The sequence below is a fragment of the Aquarana catesbeiana genome, linkage group LG01, assembly GCF_042186555.1.
Source record: "Aquarana catesbeiana isolate 2022-GZ linkage group LG01, ASM4218655v1, whole genome shotgun sequence".
In the NCBI taxonomy this organism is placed as follows: Eukaryota; Metazoa; Chordata; class Amphibia; order Anura; family Ranidae; genus Aquarana; species Aquarana catesbeiana.
In genome coordinates, this window is record NC_133324.1 from 98,988,935 (window position 1) to 99,013,451 (window position 24,517).

General features: G+C 45.8%; 1 long non-coding RNA gene across 1 annotated transcript; it reads left to right on the forward strand.

Moving 5' to 3' along the window:
* Positions 1-1,283: 1,283 nt before the first annotated feature.
* On the forward strand, positions 1,284-17,577 carry LOC141133077 (uncharacterized). Its single transcript, XR_012243007.1, has 3 exons — positions 1,284-2,184; positions 15,527-15,719; positions 15,843-17,577. It is a non-coding gene; the product is annotated as an uncharacterized lncRNA (long non-coding RNA).
* The last annotated feature ends 6,940 nt before the right edge of the window (positions 17,578-24,517 follow it).

Below are 24,517 nucleotides of genomic sequence, written 5' to 3' on the forward strand. Positions count from 1 at the left end.
GTTGGAATAAAAAAAATGTTTTAGCAGGTCTCTACCAATTCCTAATAAAATATTAAAAACAGGCACATACAATATTGTAATTTCATACGAATAATGAATTAAAACAAAATAAGTAGTATAATGTCTGTACATTTTGCAGAAAGAAAATTGACCAATATTATGATATATATGTATATTGTATTTATTCTTGCTTCACCTAACTTCAGATTTTAATATTTAACGCATTATATCTAACAGAGAGATTTTATTAAATTATATGTTTAAAGACATTAAAAGGCTCGTCTGTAAACAGTGGCGTTTGCAAGAATTAAAATACATTTTTACTGGAAGAATAAATGGTGCCTAAGTGTCATTTTATACCCTTAAATCAACAAATAAAATAAAAATAAAATTGTAATCTTGGCTTTTTTTTAAATGTACTAATATACAATGTTCCTCTGAATACCCTTCAGTGACCCCTGCCAACTCAGCAGATCCTATAAATTAACCCTTGAGCCGTATATTAGGAGCCCATTCTCTGCTTACTGTAACCCTCCCAACTGTCACAAACCCATAAAACCCCCCATACAGTCCTTCAGAAAAGGGGCCCTTTTCACAATTTCAAACAAGCAGTCTGCCCCTGAATTGATACATTTTTGGGCTGTTACATATGGATTACAACAGAGAGGGACACCTACAGTATGAAGTCTGCCAGAATTTAAATATTGTCAAACTTGAGGAGCTCAAGAATTTCCCCGGCATGTTAAGAAATACAAAAATAATTCGAAAAATAAATATATAAATAAATAAAATAAAATAAATGGCATCTGTTTAATTTGTGCAATAAATACATCGGATCGTTGGGATTTTGCCTGGACAGAATAGTAATAATAATCTCTTCTTATTTCAGTGAAGAGAAATAGATTAGGAATGTTATCAGGGATTATTTATTGATGTCAGACAGATGGAGCTGTACTGTAAAAATACACACATTTGTTAAGAAGTCTTTGTAAAGGCTCTGGGAAAAAAAGACGGTATTTATGAAAAAATAATCTGTTCTAAATAAAGTCTAATAAAGTACAAAAATCGTATTTTATTTGTGACCGTTTATTTTTTTTATTGCAGTTTTTCTATTTATTGTTATATATTATTATTATTATTATTATTATTATTATTATTATTATTATTATTATTATTATTATTGCTATTATTTAATGCTATAAACAAAATAATAATTTGAATCAATCGAATGCTTTTAAATCCAAAATATTAAAAAAAAGAATGTAATGTATTTAAAAACAAAAATATGTTGTTTTAAGTAATTAAATGCTTTCACAACAAACGTTATTTTATTAAAAGAATTTAATGCTTTTTAGCTTGCCTTCCAAAAAACCTTGAATAGGCAGAAGTTGATTTGTCTGATGACGTCATTATCTGATGATGTCACATGAGGAGGTGACTCTAGAACCCAGTGATGTATTTACTGCTATTGACACGATTACAGATGGATTGTTGATATACTAGGAAGGGGTGTACACATGAGACACACACATACACACTCACACACACTGCGACACTTTGTGCATCAGATGTTGCGCATAAAAATGGTCTATCGATTGAAATAATAGAAGCATTATTTTGATTTGTCGTGACACCAGGGCTTGATTTATAGATCGGCTCCCTATTGATCCCCACACTTGCTGTCCACTCACATGGAAATGATAGAATTTCAGACTGATGTGCCCTTGTGTTCATCAGAAAATAATACATTTACTATAGTAAAAAAAAAAAAAAAAAAAAGAAAAGAAAAAAGAAATAAAAGAAAAAGGAAAAAAAAAGAAAGAAAGCTGACATATAATTTACAGTCTGAGCTGGGCAGGAAGGTTACTGGAGGTATTATTGTGTGTGCCTTGGATGGGCTTTTTCCTGCATGTGTTTCCACTTTACACGTTGCACAGAGTGCAGGGACAATAGTGCCAGAGACATTTGGAAATATAAGGAGACGGAGCAGCATATGTGTTTCATTTCTGCGGCTCAGACTGGGAAGGGAAATCAGAGGAGATGCACACATTCACTCATACACACAGCATTCAGCTTCAATCCTTGGAGGTAGACACAAAGGGAGGAATAGAAGTTCTGCAGCGTTGGTGGTCATCTGGCAGGACATGGGACACCAGATCCATGGAGGAATGGGGGTGACTGCAGGTAGGTAGCAGGCAACCAATGAGAGTCCATCATCAGTATGACATACTCAAGATGAGTCTGGGAGGTAAGAGTTAATCGGTGCTGTCCTCCTTTTCTCTGCTCCTACCTCTGTCTTCCCCCATTTCCCCTTCCTCTGATTCTGCCTGTCCCTCATCTCTTCTTACCTTCCTCCCACTTATCTCTCCTTTATTATTCTCACCTCATTCATCTGTCTCCTGAATTCACCATTCCCCCTCTTCTCTCACAGTCTGCTGTCACTGTCTCTCTTCTTATATTTTGGCTGCTCTCTTCTCTCTCTCTCTCTTCCCTTTTCCCTTTATTTATTTATTCCCTTTACACTGTCCTTCTTCCTTTTCTCCAACTACTCTCTCTCCCCCATTTTCTCTCTTTCCCTGTATATCAGTATAATATCTCGTTTTCCATCTCCCTCTTTACCTCTTTAGCCTTTTCTTTCAACTTTTATCTCTCTTTTTCTTTTCTTTCTATTATTATTTTATTTTTATTTTCTCTCTCTCTCTCTCTCTCTCTCTCTCTCAATCTTTGCATACTCTTTTTCCTCTCTCTCTCTCTCTCCCCCCTTCTCTCTTTTTTTTTTACATTCTCTCTATTTTCATCCCTCTCTGTCCTTCTCTTTCCCTTTCTCTGTTTTGCACTCTCTCGCTAACATCTCTCTCTCAATCTTAGCATTCCCTTTTTCCTCTCTCTCTCCCCTTCTCTCTCTTTTTCATCCCTCTTCTATTTCCCTCTCTCTGTTTATCTCTCTTTCCCTCTCTCTCTCTTGCGTATTCTTTTTTCCTCTCTCTTTCTCTATCTCTCTCCTTGTCTCTCTTTCTCCCTCTCTCTCTCTTTTTTCATCCCTCTATGCCCTTTTCTTTCCCTTTCTCTCCCTAACATCTCTCTCCCAATCTTTTGCATTCTCCTTTTTCCTCTCTTTCTCCCCTTCTCTCTCCCTTTTTCATCCCTCTCTGCCCTTCACTTTCTCTCTCTCTGTTTCTCTCTCTCCATCTGTTTCTCTCTCTTTCTCTCTCTCTTTCTCTCTATCGATCTTTTTCATTCCCTTTATTTTCCTCTCTCTCTACCCTTCTCTTATTTTTCCCTCTCTCTTTCTCTCTCTCTCTCTCTCTCTCTCTCTCTCTCTCCCCCCTCTCTCTCCCCTCTTCTCTCTTTTTTCATCCATCTATGCTCTTCTGCCCCCCCCCCCCATCTCTCTCTCTCTCTTCCCTCTCTCTTCCCTTCTCTCTTTTTTTCCCTCGCTCTCTCTCTCTCCCCCCTCTCCCTCTCTCCCCCCTTCTCTCTTTTTTCATCCATCTCTGCTCTTCTGCCCCCCCCCCCATCTTTCTCTCTCTCTCTCTTCCCTCTCTCTTCCCTTCTCTCTTTTTTCCTCTTTCTCTCTCCCCTTCTCTCTCTTTTTTTCTCTCACTCTCCCCCCTTCCCCCCTCTCCCCCTCTCTCTCCCCTTCTCTCTTTTTTTCCTCTCTCTGTCCCCTTCTCTCTTTTTTCCTCTCTCTCTCTCCCCTCTCTCTTTTTTCCTCTCTTTCTCTCTCCCCTTCTCTCTCTTTTTTATCTCTCTCCCTAACTTTCTCTCTCTTTTCCCCTCTCCTCCCCCCTCTCTCTTTCCCCCTTCTCTCTTTCATCCCACTCTCTCTATTTCCTCACTTTCTCCCCCCCTCTCTCTTTCCCCCTTTCTCTCTACCCCCCCTCTCTCTCTCCCCTTCTCTCTTTCGTTCCACTCTCTCTATTTTCCTCACTTTCTCCCCCCCTCTCTTTCCCCCTTTCTCTCTACCCCCCTCTCTCTCTCTCCCTTCTCTCTTTTTTCATCCATCTCTGCTCGTCCCCCATCTCTCTCTCTCTCTCTCTCTCCCCTTCTCTCTCTCCCCCCTCTCTCTCCTTCTCTCTCTTTTTCCACCCCTCTCTGCACTTCTATTCCACTCTCTATTTTGCTCTTTCTCTCTCCCTTTCTCTGTTTCACTCTCTTCTTCCTGCACTTTCTCTTATCTCTTCTCTTTTCCTCTCTTTTTGATCCCACACCTCTCCTCTCTCTCTTCTCCTTTTATCTCTCTCCCATTTGCTCTCCCTCCTTCTCTCTCCTCTATCCCCCTCCATTCCTCTCTTCTCTCTCTCTCTCTCTCTCTCTCCTGTTCCCCTCCTCCACTCATTTGGCCTGATGATACCAGGCAGCAGCCCACACTATATTGGCCGGACGGTGTATATGAAGGCCCCCTGTGTGTGTGTGGCGCCTCCACTCCTCCATCCCTCTGTTCCTCTATCTCTCTGCTCCTCCATCCCTCTGCTCCTCCATCCCTCCGCTCCTCCATCCCTCTGTTCCTCCATCCCTCTGCTCCTCCATCCCTTTGCTCCTCCATCCCTCTGTTCCTCCATCCCTCCGCTCCTCCATCCCTCTGCTTCTCCATCCCTCTGCTCCTCCATCCCTCCGCTCCTCCATCCCTCCGCTCCTCCATCCTTTCCACTCCTCCATCCCTCTGCTCCTCCATCCCTCCACTCCTCCATTCTTTCCACTCCTCCATCCCTCCGCTACTCCATCCTTTCCACTCCTCCATCCCTCCGCTCCTCCATCCCTCTGCTCCTCCATCCCTCCGCTCCTCCATCCCTCTGCTCCCCCATCCTTTCCACTCCTCCATCCCTCTGCTCCTCCATCCCTCCACTCCTCCATCCCTCTGCTCTCCATCCCTCCACTCCTCCATTCCTCTGCTCCTCCATCCCTCCGCTCCTCCATCCCTCTGCTCCTCCATCCCTCCGCTCCTCCATCCCTTCTGCGTCCACCATCCCTCCACTCTTCCATCCCTCTGCTCCTCCATCCCTCCGCTCCTCCATCCCTCCGCTCCACCATCCCTTCGCTCTTCCATCCCTCCACTCCTCCATCCCTCCGCTCCTCCATCCCTCCACTCCTCCATCCTCTGCTCCTCCATCCCTCCACTCCTCCATCCCCCTGCTCCTCCATCCCTCTGCTCCTCCATCCCTCCACGCCTCCATCCCTCTGCTCCTCCATCCCTCCGCTCCTCCATCCCTCTGCTCCTCCATCCCTCTGCTCCCTCCATCCCTCCACTCAACCATCCCTCCGCTCTTCCATCCCTCCACTCCTCCATCCCTCTGCTCCTCCATCCCTCCACTCCTCCTTCCCTCTGCTCTGCATCCCTCCACTCCTCCATCCCTCTGCTCCTCCATCCCTCTGCTCCTCCATCCCTCTGCTCCTCTATCCTCTGCTCCTCCATCCCTCCACTCCTCCATCCCTCTGCTCCTCCATCCCTCGCTCCTCCATCCCTCCGCTCCACCATCCCTCCGCTCTTCCATCCCTCCGCTCTTCCATCCCTCCGCTCCTCCATCCCTCTGCTCCCCCATCCTTTCCACTCCTCCATCCCTCTGCTCCTCCATCCCTCCACTCCTCCATCCCTCTGCTCCTCCATCCCTCCACTCCTCCATCCCTCTGCTCCTCCATCCCTCCGCTCCTCCATCCCTCTGCTCCCCCATCCCATCCCTCGCCTCCTCCATCCCTCTGCTCCCCATCCTTCCACTCCTCCATGCCTCTCCATCCTCCACTCCCTCCATCCCTCCTGCTCCTCTATCCCTCCACTCTCCATTCCTCTGCTCTCCATCCCCTCCGCCTCCTCCATCCCTCTGACTCCATCCCTCGCTCCTCCATCCCTGCTCCACACCTCCACTCTCCATCTCCTCTGCTCCTCCATCCTCGCTCCTCCATCCTCGCTCCACCATCCTTCGCTCTTCCATCCTCCACTCCTCCATCCCTCGCTCCTCCATTCTCCATCCTCATCCTCCTGCTCTCCATCCCTCCACTCCTCCATCCCCTCCGCTCCTCCATCCCTCTGCTCCTCCATCCCTCACGCCTCATCCTCTGCTCTCATCCTCCGCTCCTCCCATCTCTGCACTCCCTCTGCTCCTCATCCCCTCCACTCACACATCCTCCGCTCTTCCATCCCTCCACTCCTCATCCCTCCTGCTCCTCCATCCCTCCACTCCTCCTTCCCTCTGCTCCTGCATCCTCCACTCCTCCATCCCTCTGCTCCTCCATCCCTCTGCTCCTCCATCCCTCTGCTCCTCTATCCCTCTGCTCCTCCATCCCTCCACTCCTCCCATCCCTCTGCTCCTCCCATCCCTCCGCTCCTCCATCCCTCCGCTCCACCATCCCTCCGACTCTTCCATCCCTCCGCTCCACCATCCCTCCACTCCTCCATCCCTCTGCTCCTCCATCCCTCCACTCCTCCTTCCCTCTGCTCCTGCATCCTCCACTCCTCCATCCCTCTGCTCCTCCATCCCTCCACTCCTCTATCCCTCTGCTCCCTCCATCCCTCCGCTCCTCCATCCCTCCGCTCCACCATCCCTCCGCTCTTCCATCCCTCCGCTCTTCCATCCCTCCGCTCCTCCATCTCTCCACTCCTCCATCCCTCTGCTCCTCCATCCCTCCGCTCTTCCATCCCTCCACTCCTCCACTCCCTCTGCTCCTCCATCCCTCTGCTCCTCCATCTCTCTCTGCTCCTCACCACTCTGACAGATTGCAGAAAAGTAAAAGGAGTGGATTGTGAATGTAATGCCAGTGAAAGTATTACCAGGGATCAGAGATACACACACAGCCCAACATCTGTCTAATGCAGCCAATACAAGTCACATTAGTGATATTGGAGAGAGAGGCAGCCGCACTGGGGGCCGGATTACCGGGAGACACAATCCGATTATACTGTCCATGTCCCCTACTACTGCAGCAACACCAACCGGTACATTCTAATATCCCATACAGTGGGGGAGGGGCCCACTAACCCCTTCATTGCACTCCATGATAGATAGATAGATAGATAGATAGATAGATAGATAGATAGATAGATAGATAGATAGATAGATAGATAGATAGATAGATAGATAGATAGATAGATAGATAGATAGATAGATAGATAGATAGATAGAGTACACTGATAAGTAAGACACAGACTAAATGGCGGATGACAGATGGACATTAGAGTTGATGGGTGGATTATTCCTGTGACTCTGTTGGTGGGAGTGGGGCCCTCTCTGTAGGTAAGCACACAGTCTGGGGACATGGCCAGGTAAGTGTCAGGGATGATATTGTACTTGTGTTTTGATGGCATTTAGTCCTTTGTGACATAACAGGAAGGGACTAATATAAACAGGTTGTATTAAGCCCCATACACACTATCAGTTTTTCTGCTGAGTTTTTCCTTCAGATTTACCAAAACCATGTAGTGCAAGGGTCTGCCTGATTGCAAACACATTGAAACTCCTAAGGTTTGACCTCATATTATATGGTTTTGGTAAATCTGAAGGAAAAACTCAGCAGAAAAACTGATAGTGATCATTGGAGCATGTGATGGGCAGCATGAAGATCCCCTGAAATCTTCCCAAGTGACCTCCCTGAGGACCATTGACATTTATGTGAATGAAGAGAGAGAAAGACAAGCAGCTTCTCTGGAGAATACAAGGGAGGAATCAAATACTTCTGAGACCCAAATTATGTAAATTAATTCAGCGGCAGTTAGTGTATCCCAGTGAAACTGTGCAGTCTGTAATGATCCAATCATGTGCCAAGGAAATCCATTTTGTTTTAGTTCACCTTCATATGGTTGGCTATTTGAAGTGAACATGCATTCACTGAGTCCTACTATCACCAATTCCTCACTGTCTACCTTCTTGTGGACTTGTTTGCCGTGTTATTTGTTGTTCTCTTATATAGTTGTAGGCTTTATATCAGGAGTCTCCAAACTTTCTAAACAAAGGGCCAGTTTGCTGCTTTTCAGACCTAAAGTGGAGCTCCACCCAAAAAAGGGAAACTCCACTTGTTTGCCCCCCCTCCTTCCGCTGCAACATTTGGCACCTTTCAGGGGAAAGGGGGAACGGGTATCTGGTTTTGACAGATACCCACTCCCACTTCTGGCTGATCTCGCCTCGGCGAAGTCAACCAGAAGTTTGGCCCCCTCCTCCTTCCCCCCGCCACTGGGCCATTCACAAAGTGCAGCGTGCTTCACGCATGTGCAGTAGTGAACCGGATGTGAACCTGCAAGGCTTCCTCGCCGGTTTCCTTTTCAAAAAATAGTGATGGCAGCACCCGAGAGCCGATTGAAAAATTGGCTGGGGTGAAGATTCGTGGACAGGTAAATGTTCTAAAGTGATTGTAAAGTCTCGTTTTTTTAATAACAAACAAGTCATACTTACCTGCTCTGTGCAGTGGTTTTGCACAGGCAGCCTGGATCCTCCTCCTCCTCTTCTTGGGTCCCTCTTCAGTGCTCCTGGCCCCTCCCTGCTGTTGAGTGCCCCAAAGCAAGCAGCCAAGCCACAGCTCTGTGTATCCATTCAGACACGGAGCCGTGGTTCGGCCCATCCCCTCTCTCTCCTGATTGGCTAACTGAGTTTGATTGACAGCAGCGGGAGCCAATGGCCAGATAAAAAGTAGGCAAGGGCTGCATCTGGCCCCTGGGCCGCAGTTTGGAGACCACTACTTTTTATCGTAGTACTTTGGAAGGAGGATCTGAAATAAATAACAAAGGAGGATTTTATAGCCTAAAGTCAAAAAAGAGTTTGGGAGGAGTCTGGAAAGGTCAAAACCTGTGCTGGCTTTTCATTGCTCTCTCTGAATTTGTCCTGGTGCCCACTGTTACTGGGACAATCCAGAAAGTGATGGGAAATCCAAAATTTTAAAGCCTAATTTCAGACTACAGACAAAAAAATTCCCTTGCAGGAAAAAACAAAACAAAGCAAAAAAAACAAAAAACGATTGAAGTGACCCGTTCTGCTCTTCAAGGGTTTAATGCTCATTAGGTCTAGGAGTAATGGAATAGGGTGTAATAGTTACCTTATTCCTTGCTCTGGCAGGATCCCTCCATCTGTATGATTAGTCCTACCCAGCCTCTTCTCTAAGGCACGGCCGTGTGCTGATCAAGTACAATGCAGGTCCAATAGATGACTAGAGCCTGGACACAGCCAAGAACATTAGAGAGAAGAGTGCCGACAGCTGGAGGAGCGAGGAGATAAGTACAGCCTTTTTTTCGACTCCCTAGACTTAAAGTTGAACTAAAGGCAAAAATACTCACCTATGCTCCTAAAGTCCAATGCCCATGTGGTGTCGGCATCTTCTCCCCGACTTCTTTGCCGGTCTCATAACAATTTGTTCGGCCAGCACGGGATGATATCATTCCTGCTTGTACAGTGTGCTGGAATGTAAACTGAGCTGTGTATACGCAGCTCAGCGTACATTCTGCAGGGGATTTAAGTCAAGCAGGGAGGTGCATTTCTTCTGCAATAAAGAGCCTGCCTCTTTGCATTTTTTCATTTTTTGTTTTAAGTTCCACTTTAATGAGCATTTAACCCTTGCAGTGAGGTGGAGTCCCATGCCAAGTTTTTTATTTTTTTTGCAATTTCTGGAATTTAATTTTAAAGTTGCCACTGAAATGGTAATAGAGGGGCATCTTCCAATGGGGACACCTATTCCAGTGCCAGTGACCGTTCCCCAATATATCCAAAATTCAAAGTTTTTGGCTAAATTATTTATATCTTTCTGGAGTTCAGGTTTAAAGACTTACGAGCCACAGATCTGAAGCAAGCATGCAGCTAGTGAAGATTGGAGAACAGCCAGTACAACTTATCTCTATATTCCTTGCAGGACAATGACCTACAAGTTATTATAGCTAAAGCAATAAAGCCCAACTCCAGGCAGCTAAAAAAATGATTCCTAGCAGTGAGGCTGTGTCTGCACTGCAGTGGTTAATATCTCGTTTTGTCTAGGGTAGAAGAGAAACAGTTTTATTCACCTGATCCTCTGCTCCGCCCGGCAGAAGGTGTCCTTCAAGCTTCGGCGGTGGACCCTGCTTTGGTTTTACTGACATCAGGACCATATACTGCTGCGGCATGGGACAGAAGAAGAAGCTGCGGAGACTGGTCTAGCTGCGGCTAGAAGTGGAGAATTGGGTAAGTAAATCTTTTTTTTGTTCCCCTAGACAAGGGGTCTTCAAACTGTGGCCCGGTGGCAAGATGTGGCCTTTTGCGTGCCTTTATCTGGCCCTTGGCCACTATTCCTTCCCTTGATATGAGGCATCTTCCTTCCACTGACACCAAAGATGGGGCACTATCCCTCCCACTGACGCCAATGAAGGGGCACTATTCCTCCCACTGACACCAATGATGGGGCACTATTCCTTCCACTGACACCAATGATGGGGCATTATTCCTCCCACTCACACCAATGATGGATCACTATTCCTCTCCCACTGACACCAACAATGGGACACTATTCCTCCCACTGACTATGATGGGGCACTATTCCTCCCATTGACATCAACAATGAGGTACTATTCTTCCCACTGACACCAGAGATGGGGAACTAATTCTCCCACTGACATCAAATATGGGGCACCATTCTTCCAACAGACATCAATGATAGGGCACCATTCCTCCCACTGACAGCAATGCCCAGATAGCAAGCAATTGTGCTGCAAGTTTGAAAATGACTTGCTAAGCTATTGCTAGACTTGCCAGGCTTCACAAGTTTGTTGCACAATTGCAGCAAGTCTGCATTGCATGACTCCAGATCAACTTTCCTTGCAAATATTCTGCAAGTCTGCTGCAGGTTCTGGTTCAGTTATGTTGTGCCATAGTCATCCCACCACAGGGGTCACTGTGGCTGAATTTTCATGCTGTAGACTTGCAGAGCTCTTGCTGTAGACTCAGCACTGCAACTTTGAGGCCATATAGGCCTCAAATTTCAGTCGATTCTGGCTAAATTTTCTGTACTCCATTGGTTTCTAAAACCCAACTTTAAGCATCAGAAAAAAAAAAGACCCCCTGCAGTGCAGTAGGTGCTGGTAAATGCTCATTAAACCCACATAAACAGCGATGTGCTGTTCTTAATTACACATTGTGAAGAGAAAAATTAACCTACAAATATAGGGGATGTCGGCGTAAATTTAAAAAAATATGGTCCTGGTGGATGGACTCAAATAATCCACTTGTCAATGCCCCTCTTCGGGATGAAGAAGATAATGATTGAATATAAATAATAGTTTCCCGGTGGCATCTGGTACAGGGGCTGACAGTGAAATGGACTAAGGTGGATTAAAGGTAAGATCATAAGGGAGAGGTCAAGTAAATAAAGTGTAAAACTTCACATTCTGCAGGTGGTGGGGAGAGGAAGGGAAAATATCAACTCTTTGACAATTGGTTACAATACAAACGATAGGATTTTCCAACAACAAAATCCATGTTTTTTTTCCGACGGATGTTGGCTCAAACTTGTCTTGCATACACACGGTCACTCAAATCTTGTCAGAAATTCTGAACGTCAAGAACGCGGTGACGTACAACACGTACGACAAGCCGAGAAAAATTAAGTTCAATAGCCAGTGTGGCTCTTCTGCTTGATTGCGAACATGCATGGAACTTTTTAATTCTGATGGCAAATGTCCGATGGAGCCTACACACGGTCGGAATTTTTGACAACAAGCTCCCTTCGAACAAATCCGACCCTGTGTACGGGGCATTAGGCTAATCCATGACCTATGAGTCAATACGTATATATAAATGCCTTATGATAGATACGAGTATTTGTCGTTAATGTTTTTATCTAGTCTGTGAAATACCATGATGGCTTTGGTACTGTTATATATGTTTGATTTATTTTATTGTTTTGTTATCTGAAATTTTACTTTATGATATGCTTTTGTTAGAGTGTGTTTGTATTTGTATTGTCAAAAAAAAGTGGTATTAAGCCCAAGATGTAATACACTGCAGCTTACCAATCATTAGATTTAGTAGCTGCAGTCATTTTCTTTTTTAAGGTTTTTCTTCCTCTGTTTTCATCTGGTGATCTGGTCAGTAACACCCCTCCTGTAGTGTTACAGTTAGGTCCATATATATTTGAACACAAGCAGAATTTTTGTTTTTTTTAGGTATTTACCAAAGCATATTCAAGCTATAGTTATATAATGGATATGGGCTGAAAGTTCACACTCTCAGGTTTAATTTGAGGGTATGTACATCCAAATCGGATGAAGAGTTTAGGAATTATCGGGGGGAAGGGTTTGGGAATTACAGCTCTTAAGAATAGCCACCACCCCCCCTTTTTCAATGGACCAAAAGTAATTGGACAATTTAATCAAAAGCTGTTTCATGGCAAGGTGTGGGCTACTCCTCATTATTTCTTCATCAATTAAGCAGGTAAAAGGTCTGGAGTTGATTCTAAGTGTGGGATTTGCATTTGGAACCTATTGCTGTGAACCTACATCATGCGTTCAAAGGAGCTGTCCATGCAAGTGAAACAGGCCATCACTGACATCACAGTGCATTGACAGCTGCTGATTGGCCAAAGGATGCACCTGACCTGTATGCTTTGGCCAATCACAGTGCAATGTGCTATGAGAGCTATGATTGGCCAAAGGCAGGGTGCACGCCCCACACTATATAAAGCCGCTGCTTACACGACGGCCGTATATAGTGAATGAATGGAGATTAGGCAGGTAGTTATTGTAGTGTGCAATCAGTCAGTGTAGAATATATAATACAGTTAAGAGTATATATTGCAGTCAGTGTAGTATATATAATACAGCTCAGAGTATATAGTGCAGTCAGTGTAGTATATATAATACGGCTCAGAGTATATATTGCAATCAGTGTAGTATATATAATACAGCTCAGAGTATATAGTGCAGTCAGTGTAGTATATATAATACAGTTTAGAGTATATAGTGCAGTCAGTGTAGTATATATAATACAGTTCAGAGTATATAGTGCAATCAGTGTAGTGTATATAATACAGTGCAGAGTATATAGTGCAGTCAGTGTAGTATATATAATACAGTGGTGAGTATATAGTGCAGTCAGTGTAGTATGTATAATACAGTGGATAGTATATAGTGCAGTCAGTGTAGTATATATAATACAGTGAAGAGGATATAGTGCAGTCAGCGTAGTATATATAATACAGTGGAGAGTATATAGTGCAGCCAGTGTAGTTTATATAATACAGTTCAGAGTATATATAGTGCAATCAGTGTAGTATATATAATACAGTGGAAAATATATAGTGCAGTCAGTGTAGTATATATAATACAGTGCAGAGTATATAGTGCAGAGTATATAATACAGTGTATTGAAGTGGTTAAGGAGAATCCCAATGACAGAATTAAGAAAAAAACGGCGTGGGGTCCCCCCCCCAAAATCCATACCAGGCCCTTATGGTCTGGTATAGATTTTAAGGGGAACTCCACACCATTTTTTTTAAACGGCGCAGGGTCCCCCCATAATCCATGCCAGGCCCTTTGGGTCTGGCATAGATTTTAAGGGGAACTCCATACCAAAATGTAAAAAATAATGGTGTGGGGTCCCCTCCAAAATCCATACCAGACCCTTATCCAAGAATGAAGCCTGGCATTACAGGAAAGGGAGGGGATGGGTGAGCGCCCCCCCTCCTGAACCATACCAGGCCACTTGCCCTCAACATGGGGAGGGTGTTTGGGGTGCCCCCCAAAGCACCTTGTCCCCATGTTGATAGGGACAAGGACCTCTTCCCGACAACCCTGGCCAGTGATTGTCGGGGTCTGCAGGCGGGGGGCTTATCAGAATCTGGAAGCCCCCTTTAACAAGGGGGCCCCCAGATCCTGCCCCCTTATGTGAATGGGTAGGGGTACATTGTACCCCTACCCATTCACCAAAAAAAGGGGTTCTGGTGTGAACTGAACTGGAGGGTGTTCGGCCCATCCATACTGGTGAGCTCAGCAACATAAAAAGGCCTGGACGTCCACGAAAGACAACAGTGGTGGATGATCGTAGAATCCTCCCTATGGTAAAGGAAAACCCATTCACAACCTACAGACAAGTGAAGAACACTCTACAGAAGGTGGGCGTGTCATTGTCAAAGTCTACAATTAAGAGAAGACTTATTGAGAGAAAATACAGAGAGTTCACCACAAGGGGCAAACCATTCATAAGCCTGAGGAACAGAAAAGCCAGATTAGACTTTGACAAAAAACATCTAAAAAAGCCAGACTAGTTCTGGAAAAGCATTCTTTGGATGGATGAAATTAGGATTAATCTGTACCAGAATAAGGGAAGAAAAAAGTGTGGAGAAGGATTGGAACAGCTAATGATCTAAAGTACACAATGTCATCTTTAAAACATGGTGGAGGCAGTGTGATGGCATGGGCATGCATTGCTTCCAGTGGCACTGGGTCATTGGTGTTTATTGACGATGTGAAAGAAAACAGAAGCAACCGGATGAATTCTACAGTATTCAGAGATATATTGTCAGCCCAGATTCAGCCAAATGCAGCAAAGTTGATTGGATGGCCCTTTACAGTACAGATGGACAATAATCCAAAACACACTGCAAAAGCAACCCAGGAGCTTTTGAAGGAAAAGAAGTGGAATATTCTGCAATCACCTGATCTCAACCAAATTGAGCATGCATTTCACTTCCTGACGGCAAAACTAAAGGCAGAAAGACCCACAAACAAGGAACAACTAAAGACAGCTGCAGTTAGAGCCTGGCAAAGCATCAGAAAGGAGGAAACCCAGTCTTTAGTAATGTCCATGGGTTCCAGACTTCAGGCAGTCATTGCCAGTAAAGGATTCCCAACAAAATATTGAAAATTAACATTTTATATATGATTATATTAATTTGTCCAATTACAATTGAGCCCCTGAAAATGGGGGAACCGTGTATAAAAATGTTTGCAGTTCCTAAAATGTGTACTGATATTTATGTTCAAACCCTTGAAGTAAAGCTGAAAGCAGTGTTAATTTAGTCGACTAAAACGACTAAATCATTTTAGTCGACTAAAATGACTAAAACATTTTAGTCGCCTAAATGAATACTATTTTAGTCAACTAAAATACGACCAAAACTAAAACAATTGAGATGACTAAAATACGACTAAATCTAAAAGCCATTTTAGTCAAAAGACTAAAATGAGACTAAAACTAAAATGCCATTTTAGTCAAAAGACTATGACTACAACTAAATTGCAATTACTGAAATGTACTGGAGATTTTAGTCGACTAAAACGTACTGGAGATTTAGTCAACTAAATACGACTAAAACTAAAACAATTGCATATGACTAAAATGGGACTAAAACTATATTAACTATATTAAGACTAAAATTAACACTGAAAGTCTGCACTTCAAATTAATTTAGATTGTTTCATTTTAATTTTATTCTGGTGGCATACAGAGCCAAAAGTATGAAAAGTGTGCATATGTCCAAATATATATGGACTTAAATTTATGTGTAATAGAAGATTTTAACACACTAACAAACTTCAGCTAATGCTTTATAAGTAGTTAAAGCAAACAGTTTTTTTTTTCCGTTTCAGATAAAGGTTTTACATAAATAAATAAATAAATACATAAATAACGGATGATCATTGTAAGCACCCCTGTCAGTGCTAAATGGAGAGAGCTTGTTCTTTGGAAAAACAAAAGACACACTGATTGGATCACTAGGAATAAATAGAAGAAAGAAAGCCCAAAAAAGAAAATGAATGCAGCCTTCACATCTAAGAATTGGTAAGCTGCAATATAATAAATATATATATATATAATAAATGTTTGCTTTTGGATGTAATACCACTTTAAGTTTAAGGTTAGAGGAATAAATTGCAATACCTACCTTACTTTCCATTCCTTCAGGCGCTCTCCATCTGTGTGACTGGTCCCCATGCACTGAAACCATCAAGTACAAAGCCGTAAGACTGACTGAGCCGGGTGGAAAAAACTGGATCTGTGGGGTCATCCTATCATATGTGAGCTCATCCTGTCAGCGGCAGTCGCTGTTTGGTAGCATCCATTGTATTCAGGCAGCCAAGAGTACTGCTGCCTCACACAATAACATGGATGGGGAAATCAGATGATTTTCTCTCGTTCAGCTGAGTTGAATGAGAGAAAAGTGAGCCATATATACCTTAAAGCGGTTGTAAACCTCAGACATGAAATATGAACAAAGCATATCACTCTATAGTGTGTACTTGTCTCAAGAGCACCAAGTGTAATTTCTGTCTGCTGGCTCATTCCTCTGCTATCAGCATGAATCACTTCTGACAAATTTTCCTGACACCAAGAGAAAAAAGGTGACAGGGGAGGGAGCTCCAGCGCACAGTCTTTGATTGGCAGCCTCAGCCCTGTTCCCATGTTCTGTTTAAAGAGGGTGTGTTTCAAAGCCTGTCGATAGGGGCCTGGGCACTCAGGGGGGCCCAGCCAGCAAGGGGATCGGTGTGACTGGACGGGAGGACAATTACAGAAAAATGCACTGTGTCTGTGTATCTCCCTCCAGCAGCTGAAAGCCACCAATGAAGGGGCAGAAACCGTCTTTCAGCTGCTGGAGGGAGCGACACAGACACTGTGCATCATTCTGTAATTGTCCTCCCGTCCCGCTGCACCGATCCCCATCCCTATGCTGCCCACTTCTGATTCCGTCCTGTGAGACTGGGCCCCCCTAATCCTGTGAGGTAAGCTGTACTGGGGCCCATGATTTCTAACGGCAGCCCTGGATGTGTCCCTTGACTTCAATCAACTCTCAGAGCTCTCCTGACTAAGATCTGCCGAATGTAACTTCAGCTCTCCGCCCCCTGTTTTCTGACAGCTCAGACAAGCTTTATAAATTCTGGCATTTGATTGGTTGCAGAGAAGAGAGGGCTACAGATCAGTAGCTGGTGCTCAATGTTCTTGGGGGGACAGCCAGCGGCCCCCACACAGCCAAGAACCCCCCCAGTCAGCCAACCACCCCCCACCCCCAGCACTCAATCGATCAATCACCACTTACCCCCACCCCCATCTATCTATCACCACTTCGTTCGCTTGTCACCTGCCAGACCCCCTGACAGCCCTGAACTTACCCCTCCACCCTGCTTCTTCTCCCGAGTCCCGGTCACTTCTCCTCCCGGCCAGTCTGGACTTAGGACTCGTGGCAGATCATGTCTTAGGACTCCCGGACAATCTGTTCTTGGGACCCGCTTCCTGATTGGCCGGGAGGAGAAACAGGAAGACATTAGCGAATATTCATTCGCTAATTTCACACAACTGGGTGGGCTCTGGTTGCAGTGCTCTGGCCCCGAGCCCACACTTTTTAAAGCCAATTAGAGCCTTGGGCTCTATAATCATGTGCTTCAAAAAAAAAATTTATGTGTCTGGCACCCTGCATGTAGATTAGGGGTTGGGCGCATGGATTAGGGGGCGGTGCCCCTGCACCCTGTATGAGCGCCCCTGCCTCTGCTACAGATGAACAGGTACAACTTATGTAGGAAGCTTTGTTTGATCTCTCTGTATCACTGGAAGCCAGTCACTTCACTAAGTTTTTCAATCACTTTAACACAGCAGCCAGGCAATTAGTATTTTCAAAAGGAAGGATAAGTGAAATCAATTATTCTCGTCAGGTTTCCATTAAGAATTTGTTTTGTTATCTGCACTTACTTCTGTGTTATCTTGTCTTTTGCCTTCCCTTTCTTTTGTATGGTTTGTTTCTACAATATGAAATGTTTAACAAAAATAATAAAAAGATAAAGGTTTGCTCTGAAAGGTGTTCCTCTTTACCATTCCAATACGTTTTACTGTTCGATATCCACCTGGAAGGGGGAAGTCTTCAGTGATGGAGGATGTAGAGGGGCCGAACGGCTTCATGTGTGTATGTTTCCATGTTGACTCACATGACCCAAGATTTTGGCAGGGGTGCAGGACATCTGTCTTGGCAGCCCCTGAGAATGTTTACTCATGTATAAGCAAAAATTCGAGGAGCTCATCACACTCAAAAATGTTCCACTTTATTTTACAGTATACAATACTACTGCGCAAACATAACAGGTAAAATAAACCTGTGCCTTTGCTGCCCTCTGAAAAATGCTGTTTGTCTGGTTGTCACTTTAAACAATTAACTTTAGTATATTCGTATCAGGCATTGTGACTTCTTCCTTTCCAGCTTGCTTGTTCTGGGTCAGTAAATCAGTAAGTAATAATACCAGAGACAGCCAGAGGACCAGCATTTTCTGAAGGTGGCTAGCAATTTTTTTTCAATAGAAGTTTTCTGTAAAGAAGAATATTTTCTGCCCAATGTTGCATCCCAAAAATGAAGCATATCTAAACTCAAGAACAAAAATGCAGGCTGCCAGTCTTTAGGATCCATTCATACTAGCAACAGTGTTTACAACTGTGCCCCAAGATGTATGAGTATTATGTGTCAGCAAGGATCCCCCCCCAACAAAAAAAACTGAGCACAGATCTTACTCCCTAAGCATAAATTCCCTCTCCTCCCAGTACAAATCTTTGCCCCCCCCTCAAAAAAAGATCACTACACCTTTCACAAATCCTCTACCCATAATATTTCCCCTCCATGTACACATCCTCTCCCCCCCACTCCAAATCCCCCCTCCCAGCACTAATCCCCCCTCCCAGCCAGGGCCGTTTTTTCGATTGGGCACGCTGGGCAGTTGCCCGGGGGCCCCATTTGCATGGGGGGCCCCACTAAGGGCCAATCCTCAGGGCTTCAATCTGCTGCTTAAGTTGACTGACTGCACTGGTTGCTCACTTGCTAGAATCGCCGGCCGCCCGGAGTCTAGCTAGCAACCAGTGACGTCAGTCAGAGGCCGCGGCCACCCCAGCATTCATAGCGCGCCGCAGCTGCCCCAGCGGCTAGTGAACAAGCTCCGCCCACCTCTTCCATGTTCTTCAGACAGCGTGGCTCAGAGGGAGCGGAGCGGAAAGACGGCCCTGATTGATAGCTGGCGCTGCCTTTCTGCTGTGAGTGACAAACTGCACTGCACCAGGCGGCGGCCTCAAGTAAGTCTGACTAACACTGTCTACTTAAGTAAGTTCAAGTTGTGCATCAAACACAGCCACTGTCTGTGCCCCTCAAAAGCTGCCACTGTGCCCATCAAGCACAGCCACTGTGCCCATCAAACACAGCCACTGTGCCCATCAAAGCTGCCACTGTGCCCATCAAACACAGCCACTGTGCCCATAAAAGCTGCCACTGTGCCCATCAAACAGCCACTGTGCCATCAAACACAGCCACTGTGTCCCATCAAACACAGCCACTGTGCCATCAAACACAGCCACTGTGCCCATTAAACAGAGCCACTGTGCCCATCAAAGCTGCCACTGTGCCCCTCAAAAACAGCCACTGTGCCCATCAAACAGCCACTGTGCCCATCAAAGCTGCCACTGTGCCCACCAAACACAGCCACTGTGCCCATCAAGGCGTTAACACTGCCATAGCAGTGTGTAGTCCCTAGAGTGGCACCATGTCCACTTGAGGTGGGTGGTTGAGAGAGCAGAAAAATGTGGATCATTTGCCTGCCCCCCCCCCCCCCCCGACTTTCCATGTGAAAGGAATCTTAGATGTGGTGGCTGCATTACCTCTACTTTTTCAGTTTAATTACATTTTCTGCAAGTACAAAAAAATCCTGCCAGAAAGCCAGTATCCTTGTAAATCCCTGTGCACTGAATTGACTTTTTTAAACAAAACCACCAGCTTTATGATCTGTCTTCTCAGAACTGCACAGCCACTTCTCCCTAGGTATTGAAGATATGGAGAGGAAGAGGCACTTGCCGCCTAATTCTATCTGATCTGTAGAGCACCTCACTTCTATGAATGAGGAGATGTGGAGGTGTTATTTAGTCCTAACACACTTCCTGTTCTAGGGTGACAGTGCTGCTCCTCCATAGATGCAGTACAGTTAGTGTTGTCACTCTAGGACAGGAAATATGTTACTGACATGTTACTGACATGGTCACCAGGTGAAAATACAGGACACGCAACCTGTAAAAAGAAAACTAATGCAGCCACCACATGTAAGAACCTATATGCAGAGGAGTAACTATAGGGGTCACAGTCGCAATGCTTTAGGGGGCATGTGCAGCTCCCTTGCCATATTTGGTTCTACACCTAGATAGGAGGGGCAGTGGGGGTGGCATGTAGAGGAACCAATGCTGTCAATTGGAGGCATGGAGGGAAAATTGAGGCATTGATTCCTCTATATGCTGTCACTGTCGCCCCTCCTATCCAGGTTACTTCTTTCCTGGGCCCCTGTGTGCTCCCAGGGAACCCCACTCCCCCTGCAGCATTGCCAGCTCCCCCCACCCCTCTCTTGCTTCTGCAGGGGATGTGTCAGGATGGGGATGGGACTGGTAAAAGACATATTCTTTTTCTGAATGGGCACAGTGAGTGATCAGTACTGATCGCTTCTGTGTCCATTCATAATTGCAGCGTAGTGAACTGTGTTTACTATGCTTTAGTTTGGGAATGAACAGGGAACTCTGTACCGAGCTATTTCCATCCATTCATTCTGTGCAGCTGAGGATGCAAAGATGGGGATTGAGGGCTGTGCCCTCAGTCTCCTTTCTCTGGCTCAAAGGTGAAACATCAGAGGTCTGTTTAGACCCCTGATATGTCCTAAAAAAAATTGTACAAAATAATAAAAAATAAAATGACAAAAATAAAAGACTACTGAGCTAGAGTTCTGTCACTGTGGGAGGGCCCCAAGATGTCAGGAAGTGGGCCCACTGTGGGACTATAAAAAAGAAGCCGGAATGGTTCCTTGCACCTGAGCTCTGAAGGATCTAATTAAGCCCTTGCTGATAACTAGGGATGAGCCGAACACCCCCCGGTTCGGTTCGCACCAGAACCCGCGAACGGACCGAAAGTTCGCACGAACGTTAGAACCCCATTGACGTCTATGGGACTCGAACGTTCGAAATCAAAAGTGCTCATTTTAAAGGCTAATTTGCATGGTATTGTCCTAAAAAGGGTTTGGGGACCCGGGTCCTACCCCAGGGGACATGTATCAATGCAAAAAAAACTTTTAAAAACGGCCGTTTTTTCGGGAGCAGTGATTTTAATGATGCTTAAAGTAAAAAAAAAAAGTGAAATATTCCTTTAAATATCGTACCTGGGGGGTGTCTATAGTATGCCTGTAAAGTGACGCATGTTTCCCATGTTTAGAACAGTCCCTGCACCAAATGTCATTTTTAAAGGAAAAAATCTCATTTAAAACTGCTTGCGGGTTTAATGTCATGTCGGGTCATGGCAATATGGATGAAAATCAGTGAGACAAACGGCATGGGTACCCCCCAGTCCATTACCAGGCCCTTTGGGTCTTGTATGGATATTAAGGGGAACCCCGCACCCAAATTAAAATAAGGAAAGGTGTGGGGCCACCAGGCCCTATATACTCTGAACAGCAGTGCAAACAAGACAGGGACTGTAGGTTTGTTGTTAAGTAGAATCTGTTTGTAATTTTGAACATTTTTAACGTGTTTAGCTCCAGCCAAAAAATCTTTTCTAAGCTTTTTGGAAAACATAGGGAAGGGTTATCACCCCTGTGACATTTGTTTTGCTGTCTTTCCTCCTCTTCAGAAGATTTCACCTCACTTTTTTGTCCCAATGAAAAATGTTTTTTGAAAATTTGGGTTTTTTTGTGGAACAAGGATTGGAAAGCATCAGTGGAAAGGAGAAATTGTTTTCCCATATTAACTCTTACAGGAGAGAATTTCCCTTCCTAGGGGTAGATTTCATCTCACTTCCTGTTGTCTCCTTCCGTTTGCAAGTAGGAGTCATTTGTAAGTTAGATGTTTGAAAGTAGGGTCCTGCCCTATATACTCAGCAGAAATTTGGGCCTTAGGTATTGCTGTGGCCACAACACTGTAAGCCCTCACAGGGCCCTGCTGTGAAATATTAGATCAAGAATTGTAATTACATGCCCCTGTTGAACAGGAGCTGAAAAATTAGGCCTTAGGCACTGGTGCTGGTGCCACAACACTGCAACCCCTCACAGACACTCTAGTTGGAACGCAGGAATGAGCCCTGCTGCAAAGTATTGCTTCAAAAATTGTAATTACACGCCCCTGTTAGACAGGGGCAGAAAAATTGGGCCTTAGGCACTGGTGCTGGTGCCACAACACTGCAACCCCTCACAGACACTCTAGTTGGAACGCAGGAACGAGCCCTGCTGCAAAGTATTGCTTCAAAAATTGTAATTACACGCCCCTGTTAGACAGGGGCAGAAAAATTGGGCCTTAGGCACTGGTGCTGGTGCCACAACACTGCAACCCCTCACAGACACTCTAGTTGGAACGCAGGAACGAGCCCTGCTGCAAAGTATTGCATCAAAAATTGTAATTACACGCCCCCGTTAGACAGGGGCAGAAAAATTGGGCCTTAGGCACTGGTGCTGGTGCCACAACACTGCAACCCCTCACAGACACTCTAGTTGGAATGCAGGAACGAGCCCTGCTGCAAAGTATTGCATCAAAAATTGTAATTACACGCCCCTGTTAGACAGGGGCAGAAAAATTGGGCCTTAGGCACTGGTGCTGGTGCCACAACACTGCAACCCCTCACAGACACTCTAGTTGGAATGCAGGAACGAGCCCTGCTGCAAAGTATTACATCAAAAATTGTAATTACACGCCCCTGTTAAACAGGGGCTGAAAAATTGTGCCTTAGGCACTGGTGGTGGCGCCCAGAACCAAAAATGTTCTTACAAGCTATCAGCGTGATGATTGAGGAGGAAGAGGATAATTACTCAGGGATAGTCACTCAGCATCAGCATAGGCAGTCTTTGAAGGGATCTGAGATTTCAAAAAAAATTATTCGGTTACATCAGCATCAGGTGCTTGGTAGCTGGTGGTGATCCAAGACTCATTCATTTTTATGAAGGTCAGCCGATCGACCGAGTCGGTGGACAGACGCACCCTGTGATCGGTTACCACGCCTCCAGCAGCACTGAATGTGCGTTCCGAAAGAACGCTGGATGCAGGACAGGCCAGTAGCTCAATTGCATACTGTGCAAGCTCTGGCCAGTGATCCATCCTCAAGACCCAGTAACCCAGAGGATTTTCGGTGGGAAAGGTGTCCAAGTCTGATCTTGCCCCTAGGTATTCCTGCACCATGTAAAACAGACGCTGGCGATGGTTGCTGGAACCGATCATACCTTGGGGCTGCGGACCAAAAAATTGTCTGAACGCATCGGTCAGACGGCCACCTTCTCCACCGCTCCTTCTTTGACTGACCGAAGCCTCAGCAACACGTTGTCCAGAAACAGGAGTTTGTAACTTCCCAGTCTCTGGGAACGCGTTGCACAGACCTTTCTGCAAGGCCTCCCGAAGATGTTTCATCCTCTGCTCCCTCTGCGATGGCAAGATAAGGTCCGCAACCTTACCCTTGTAACGTGGATCAAGGAGGGTTGCCAGCCAGTATTGGTCCTTCTCCTTGATACCACGAATACGAGGATCCTTACGCAGGCTTTGCAGGATCAGGGAGGCCATGCAGCGTAGGTTTGCTGAGGCATTCGGTCCGGAGTCCTCTGGGTCACTAAGAACGACATGGTCCGCAGCCACCTCCTCCCAGCCACGTACAAGTCCATGTGTTTCTTGGGACTGATCCCTTAAAGACTGCTGCTGATGCTGAGTGCCAGGCTCCACCTCCATACTGACACAATCTTCCTCCTCCTCCTCTTCCTCCTCGTCCTCTTCCTGTGTGATCGGCGGGCACGCAGGAACACTGTCTGGATAAAGGGGGCCTTGAGAGCTAAGGAAGTCCTCCTCTTCCTGCCTCTGTTCTGCCTCAAGTGCCCTGTCCATTATTCCACGCAGCGTGTGCTCCAACAGGTGGACAAGGGGGACAGTGTCACTGATGCATGCACTGTCACTGCTCACCATCCTCGTGGCCTCCTCGAATGGTGACAGGACAGTGCATGCATCCCTGATCATGGCCCACTGGCGTGGGGAAAAAAAACCAAGCTCCCCTGACCCTGTCCTGGTGCCATAGTCACACAGGTACTCATTGATGGCCCTCTGCTGCGTGTGCAGCCGCTGCAGCATGGCCAACGTTGAGTTCCACCTGGTGGGCATGTCACAGATTAGGCGGTTCTTGGGCAGGTTAAACTCCTTTTGGAGGTCCGTCAGCCGAGCACTGGCATTATATGACCGGCGGAAATGCACACAGACTTTCCTGGCCTGCCTCAGGACATCCTGTAAGCCCGGGTACCTGCCCAAGAACCGCTGCACCACCAAGTTAAGGACGTGAGCCAAACAGGGCACATGGGTCATTTGTCCCTGTCGGAGGGCAGAGAGGAGGTTGGTGCCATTGTCGCAAACCACCATTCCTGCCTTAAGTTGGCGTGGCGTCAACCACCTCTGAACCTGCCCCTGCAGAGCTGACAAAACCTCTGCCCCAGTGTGGCTCCTGTCCCCCAAGCACACCAGCTCAAGCACCGCATGGCATCTTTTGGCCTGCGTACTTGCGTAGCCCCTTGAACGCCTACGGAGCACCGCTGGTTCCGAGGAAGAGGCCATAGAGGAAGAAGAAGAGGAGGGGG